Here is a 7,157-nt window from a genome sequence, read left to right as displayed (position 1 = left end):
CTCTTGCATGATCTGCATGCACTGTGAAAAAGGACGCTGAGGGGACCTCAGATCTCTGACACTGGAGGTTAAAAAGCACCAAGAAAGAAAGGGAAGGAGGAGGAGGAGAAATAAACCCTGTGGATTTAGTGTTAGGCCAAAAATATTATGTTTTTGGCATGGAAACTGTCCTTTTGACTTGTGAAAAAAAAATTCTGGTTTGGAAAAGAAATAGCACAGCATTTTTTTTTCTACAGAAGGAATTACAGGAAGGGCTTACTTGGTATTCTGGGTGCATTTACTTCAACATTTATTTTAAAAGACAAAGAATATTTGTCATATACTTAATTTGTTTTGTAATATTAGGGCCATGCCACAAGCAGACTAAAATGATTACATCCTAAGAATCAATTGTGCCTGACTTGTTCCCCATCCCCCCACCCCCAGACTCAACCTCAAGAATACCAAAGTACCAGACATAAATCTACATTTCCTGACTCGTGTAGAAGGGTGCTAGTCCTCTATGTTTTTGCCTTGTGTCTCTCTAAATTTCCTTGCACCCACCAAAGAGATTTATAGGTGCTTTGAATTTTTTGAAAATGTGTTTTCCATTTTCATATCATTGACTTCTCTCATCTTTCTAAGCAAGGAAGAAATCTAAGTGATTTCACTTGGGATCCTGAGAATGGGGCCTATCCAGGAAGGCTCCGTTGAGACTTCAGATGCAGGGCAGGCAGCTAGGACACAATACTTACTATCATCCCCCTGAACCTCAGACGTTATCAGTCTGCAAGCGAAACTTAATCCTGAACATAAATTGCATTTCCTAAAAAAACATAATCTTGCCTTAAGACACCAACCTCCTGATTATAGGGAATGTCTGTGTTTACACATGTGTACAGAGCATGCTGACTGTATTAGCGTCCTAGGAAACAAACTCTGCTGCTCACAGACCTGCTGCAAGCACTAAGCAGAGAAACAAAAAGAAATTTTGAAATCAGACTCCTGATCTCCAACTCCTTTCAGATTCCTGAAGCACATTAGCTTCACTACTGCATGATGTGCACGGTAGTATTTCTTCTAATGAAATCTGACTAAAAGTTTAAATGAGTTTAATGCATGAAATGTATAAATAAAATGTGGCCCTGATTAAATTTAGACTTGATACATAACTTAAATGGGTAGTCCAAGAACAGCGTTGGTATCATGTGTCCAGACTATTTTGAGCTCTGCAAAAGTAGCTTGGATTTTATCAGTTAGTGCGAGAGCTCTCTACTACATGTTAAAAGCTAAAGCATACAAAGATACTGTGGAGAAAATACAGTACAATTGAAAAGAGGAAAAAGTGAGAAAATAAAGCAAGAAATTAAAAGATGACCCTAGACTGGAATTCTGGAGTGCTGATTTGTAAGCAGAAATTTACATAAGTAAAAGATTTACTTGGAGTCTCTTCTGGGTGTCTCTTGGTTTTGTGACTTTGGAGGAAAATCTGTTAATTTCAGAGTTACAGTTTTCTTCATTTGCATATGTGGACCAGGATGCCTTAACCTGCCTACTTCTCAGTTTGTTGGAAGGATCAGAATAAGATAGGTACAAAAGGTTTCTGTATAATGTGGAGTGTTTTAAAAATATAAGACATTATCATCATAGTATAATTCTTAACTATAGAATTTCCTATTTATAGCTATCAGGACTCTCTCCAGGTAGTAAGTAAGATGTATAATCCGTTCTATGTTATGATTTTGGTTCAAGATCTTATTTAGGGAACATTGGACTAAAACAACCTCTTGAGAAAACCTTAATAACTACACAGGAAACTTCATAAATTGGTAGTCAAGTGTATGGTTTTTGAAGCCAGAACTCTTTGGATTTAATCCGGCATCTGCTACTTAATAGTATAATAAAATAGTAATCCAGCATCTGCTACTTAATAGTATAATAAAATAGCTTTAGAATTGGTCAAATTCATACAGCTTCATGAGCCAGTTTTTTATCACTTAAAAATGAAATTAGAGATATCTGCTTAATGATTTTGCTATGATATTTTGCTATGTGATATTTGTACAACTGTTAATTCTCTACCTCGTGTTTAATAATAGGCATTAAAAAAACTCTATCTTGTTTCATTTTATAGATTCCATATAGATGTCATACAAGTCTAGGCTATCATACCAACAAATACATCGAAATGGTCTCACAGCAAGTGGTCCAAGATTTATCCTTCAATAATAGTTTCAACATGGAAGACCAACGCAGAAATTTCTCAAACTGTAGATGGCGAAAGTGGAATTGATGAGTTACTGAAACAAGGACAGACCCGAACAGCGGAGCTACAAGTTTTTCTAATTCTACTCAGGCAAAATGTCTGATAATTCTAGGATAAAACAGTCAAGATCTGGGTTTGATTTTTTTTTCATTTTTTTAAAAAAAGATCGCACAATGTCACTCAGTTTCAGACATTTAATAGAATGAAACCAGGTGAGGTTGAGCCAATTTTGCCTTTCATTTTTCAAGTTTGTTTATTACCTTACTTAAACCACAACATTCTGAGATCTCACAAGAAAATCTGTTTCTGTGAAATTTTCAGCTTGATTTCCAAACCAGAGAAAGAGGTTCAAATAAACTTGGGCCTGTTTCAAAAACGCATCTGAGATTCTGGATGTTTATTTGAAGCAATCTGTACTCCTGACCTTTTTTAGGTTTCCCCACCACCAATAAAGCAAGCCTACAATGAATTTACTGTGCAAGGATCTAGTGCTCCAGTGTCTGAACGGATAAAAATCCCATTGGTCTCAAGGAAAGCTGTTTCGGAACATATGCAGTGGAATCTGGCCTTAAGCAGATATACTGATACCCCCCTTGCAGGAAAATGCATCAACCAATCAGTGCCCTTGTTCAGAAACCTGTAAATAGATTATTTATCCAGGATACTTTATGAGTTTAAAAAGTATTCCTAGGTTGACACCAATGAGAAGAGGCTCTTGTTGGAGGAGGTGGAGGCTTGAGTATTTCCTGGAGCACTATAGAAAAATTCAGACCAAACTGCTTTCTCCTGGACAGAGCAGCCTTTAACATCAGTGTGGGACTTCAGCAAGCATGCCAATCCTCCCCAAGTTCTTGAACCTTTTCAAAAAACCAAATTCTGCCACTTTTGAAACGATGAACACTGAGAAATTGGATTTGAAACCACAGCATTAAATGCTTAAAATCCGATCCTTCTGTCAGGACCTGGGATAAATTAAACTGATGTACATTATTTTTAAAGAAAGGAAAAAAATATGGGAAGCGGGTTTTGAAGCCTGAAGGCATAGAACAAAACAAGTTATGCAGGTGATACAAACCATCTTAGTTCATTTCTATAATGGCTTTCTACTTCCATATGGTGGCTCACACTGGAAATAATTCTTAGGAAAACACGTTTGTATGTGATAAATAAAACATTATTTTAGAGGTTTCTGTTTTTATTTGCAGAGATTGCTTCCTTTTTATTCAGTTTTCAGACTGCTGTTTAATTTTTTTTTCCTTTGGTGCTGAAGTTTATTTTTTCAAGGAGAGAGTGCGAAAGAATGTGTACAGATGATAAGGGTATAAGGTGAACGATTATCAAGTGTTTCCATCAGATGAATTCAGTGCAGCTGCATGACATGTTTTAGGGTTTAATCAAAACTTTAGGAATTTAAACACAAAATGAATTTGATTTCCCTTTAGCATATTTAAAACATATTAGTAAGTAGTTTTGCTAATCTTGCATACATTTCATTAATTTCTCACTCTCAAATCATAGCATTAATCTATTGGTAAATTCATTGTTTACAGCAAAAGCTTCTTATCTTATTAATTATGTGTGTTGTCAATGGAAGAATTTAATTTCATAGTAGAGGCAAACCAGATTAAAAGTTTCCCAATTTAGAGAATTTTTTTTAAAAAAAGGCATTTCCTCATAAGGAATCCAGTAGGAGTGATAAGACAAGTTCAAATATCAGAAGAAATTTGGTTATAGATAACCATCACTCAAATATTTTAAAAATTTAACAATTTAAGCTCACAGCATGCATTTCTTCCCAAGTGTGGCTTTTCCTTTTCATAGATCATTCCAGTGTAAAATACAAGCTGAACATTCACAAAGCAGGAAATAACAGAAGGAAGATACCTATTGATTTTCACTTTTGAAAAAGCACACATTCACATCAACATTGTTATTATAAGCAGCATAATTTGTAAACAAAATTATATAAATGAACTAGATTTAGTATGTTTTAATATCTTCATGAATTTCATTTAACAGCATATTATTTAATAAAATAATTAAAACCTGAATTATCTGTACATAACAGACTTAAAAATAACAAGAAATGGCAGAATATACTCCAACGTGTCTCCTGCAGAGTGCAGAATATTCAAGACTAGATACACAAAGTGAAATGAGCTATTAAATAGCAATTTAGAAAAATTAGGTGACATAGAATTAATGAAATATAAAGATGTTTGAGAGAATGAAATTTTCAGAACTTATTTGAATACCTCATTTAGTCTTTGTGCACATTTTGTCTTTTTACATTTTCTCAAAAGCTCTCCTGGAGCAAGGCCTAAAAATTAGAATGAATGAATAGGGACTGGCAAACTACAAAAGAGTTCAGGCTGTAAATGGCCACACCCATGCTACCTCCTGTTTCAGTTTGCATTCCAAACTGTTGCATTTCATTTTATAGCATCAAACGTGAGCAGAAAACACACTCCCCAACCAATTAACACAACATGCAACCTTTTTCCCTCTTACCTCTGATCTTAAACAGTGCCTGTTGAACTGAAGCAAAAAGTAGAGCAGCTTTCTGGTGAATTTGATCTCTATATGCAGTCACCAATTAGTTCTAATCATTCAAGATCTCCTATCCTTAGCTTTACAATTTGGAGCGTAAAGTGCCTAAGTGTTTTGTTTCATATTACTTCATTTAATTGGACCTGAGATTCAGGGGAAAATTAAGGAATGCAGCAAATCTTAAGATTGTAAACACTAGTGTAAAGCCAGGTAGTTCCTAACAGAGGATTTTTCTGGGTCTTTTTTTTTTTCAGTCAGCTGAACACTCCACTTTCATGTATATTGACCCCAAATGTAATGGGCACACTTCTTTAGGAGACTTATTTATCTGTGTATCCATTCCCTCTCCCACAAATGACTGAAAATATTGTAATCATTCTTTTTTAATTTGCTCTTTATTCATTGACTTTAATTTTGCCATGTATTGGATGCACTGAATTTAAAGGAGAATGCTGAAGAAACAAATGAATTCTCAAAATTTTTCTCACTTATAATTTCAAAGTGGATTTTGTATACTATGGGATCATTTAATAGAACATGGCTAACACCCATCTGTCATTGTCCCATTTCTGTCAGAGCACTCTGAGTAAGTGTCATATTACAGAGGGTGCATTTCAATCTATGGTACGTCTAAAATCATGGGAAAACAGAATTCTTTTATTGAAGGAGTTTATAATGGAGAGTGGCATATCAATAATGTTCTCATAAGTTTCTTCCTCAAGAAGACTCTCAAAAATTTGTTTCTGTGGAACCATATAAACAATTGTATTTTCATCTAAAATCTGGTTTTTTTCCACATTAAATTTTATTGGGGGAAAATGGACAAATAAATCATGACAACTGAGTATTTTGATCTTACACATATGGAAATTTATTGCAAGTGTTCACAAAAGGTTGTTTGGTACTTCATAACACCTTACACAGTGGTTGTTGTTGATGGTCTTTCAGCTGAAGGGAAAAGTATTTTTGCACTGTTATAATTTTTATCCTAAAGGCACTCAAGATGCTCTTCAAAATAAGTACTACCTTTGAGCTGAAATGGAGCCACCCTAGAGAAACTGCCTGGGCCACTATTCATAACTGATGGGAAAACTGCATTTTTGGCAACCATGGGCAAAACCTTTCTCATACCAAAAGTACAGTGGTGCTTTTGATCTCAGAAAGGGAAGGGAAAGCTTGGCTTTTTCCTCAAAGATCTATCCAAAGATCTATAGGACCAAATCCATTACTCATGCAAAACTCTTGTGGGAGTTGACCGCATGTCACAGAGAACTTTACATTCAATAGGGAATTTTCGTCCTGTCCTAAAGTTTGCAAAATACCTGAGATATTTCATACTGGAATATAATTATCACCAAAATTTATTTTCATCTGGAATTCTAACTGCTATCTAAAGAAAGCTTTGATTTATTATTTTATTAATGGTGAGCATTATGTATTCTATTAATGAGCATATATGTGTATATTTGTATGTAGTAGAACAGATAAATATGTATATATATTTATAAAAGAAGTTTCTATGATGTTAAGAAATGAGGAATGTACTTGTAAAAGTTAGTTCTTAATTTGTTAATTTTTAATTGAGAGCTAAATAGGAAGACGATAGTCTTTTCCAACTTACCATGATTTTTCAAATATAATCCTTATTTTTTCTTTTAAGTCCAAGTCTCTAAGAAGAAGTCTTCATTTGTAATTCTCTCAATTATTATAAAAAAGGTTACATACAGAATGAACACTGGGAATTTAATATGCAGCTGCAATACTTCACATGCTTGGTCTTTAATCAGTTTGACTCTGGACCCCAAGCAGGGAATGAAATCGCAGTAAAATTTTGAGAGCGCATATTATGCGCCTGAAACTCTGCCAGGAGCTTCACTTTTTCTTCTCATTTAATCATCACGATAATCCTGTGGGTGTTGTGACAGATGTAGGGTTGTTCCCAATTATTCTCTGTCTTTCCCAATGAGACAGTGATGCTTGGCTGTCCCACCCACTTGAGGCTTGGGTGTGTGTTTTCCTCCAGTCGGATGAAAGGTCAGCATGAGTGATGCATGAACCACTGAGGCCCTTTTAGGGCCTTCCCATGGTTCCCCCATCTCTCTATTCTCTCTTCCAGGAGACCAACATATCAAAAAAAAAAAAAAAAAAAAAAAAAAAAAAATCCCAGAAAGCAAAAAACAGGGAGCAGAGCTGAAGCTGATCTGAAAAGAATCTGCAGTCCCAATCAGTAATGCCCCTTTGTTGTGAAGCCACTCAGATTTGGGTGACAGTTTTTTACAACAGTTTAACTTAACAGAAGACAGCTAAGTAATATTAGTATTCATTTGGTGGAGGAGTGCATTAGGGATTAGAGGAATTAAGT

General features: G+C 35.0%; 1 long non-coding RNA gene across 1 annotated transcript; it reads left to right on the top strand.

Moving 5' to 3' along the window:
* The first annotated feature begins 1,233 nt into the window (after positions 1-1,233).
* Positions 1,234-2,625, top strand: LOC138844482 (uncharacterized). Its single transcript, XR_011380371.1, has 2 exons — positions 1,234-1,386; positions 2,114-2,625. It is a non-coding gene; the product is annotated as an uncharacterized lncRNA (long non-coding RNA).
* Positions 2,626-7,157: the final 4,532 nt, after the last annotated feature.

This window comes from Oryctolagus cuniculus, chromosome 11 (assembly GCF_964237555.1).
Source record: "Oryctolagus cuniculus chromosome 11, mOryCun1.1, whole genome shotgun sequence".
Lineage (NCBI taxonomy): Eukaryota > Metazoa > Chordata > Mammalia > Lagomorpha > Leporidae > Oryctolagus > Oryctolagus cuniculus.
The sequence above is the reverse complement of the archived record's forward strand: the minus strand, read 5'-3'. Positions and strand labels throughout refer to the sequence as shown.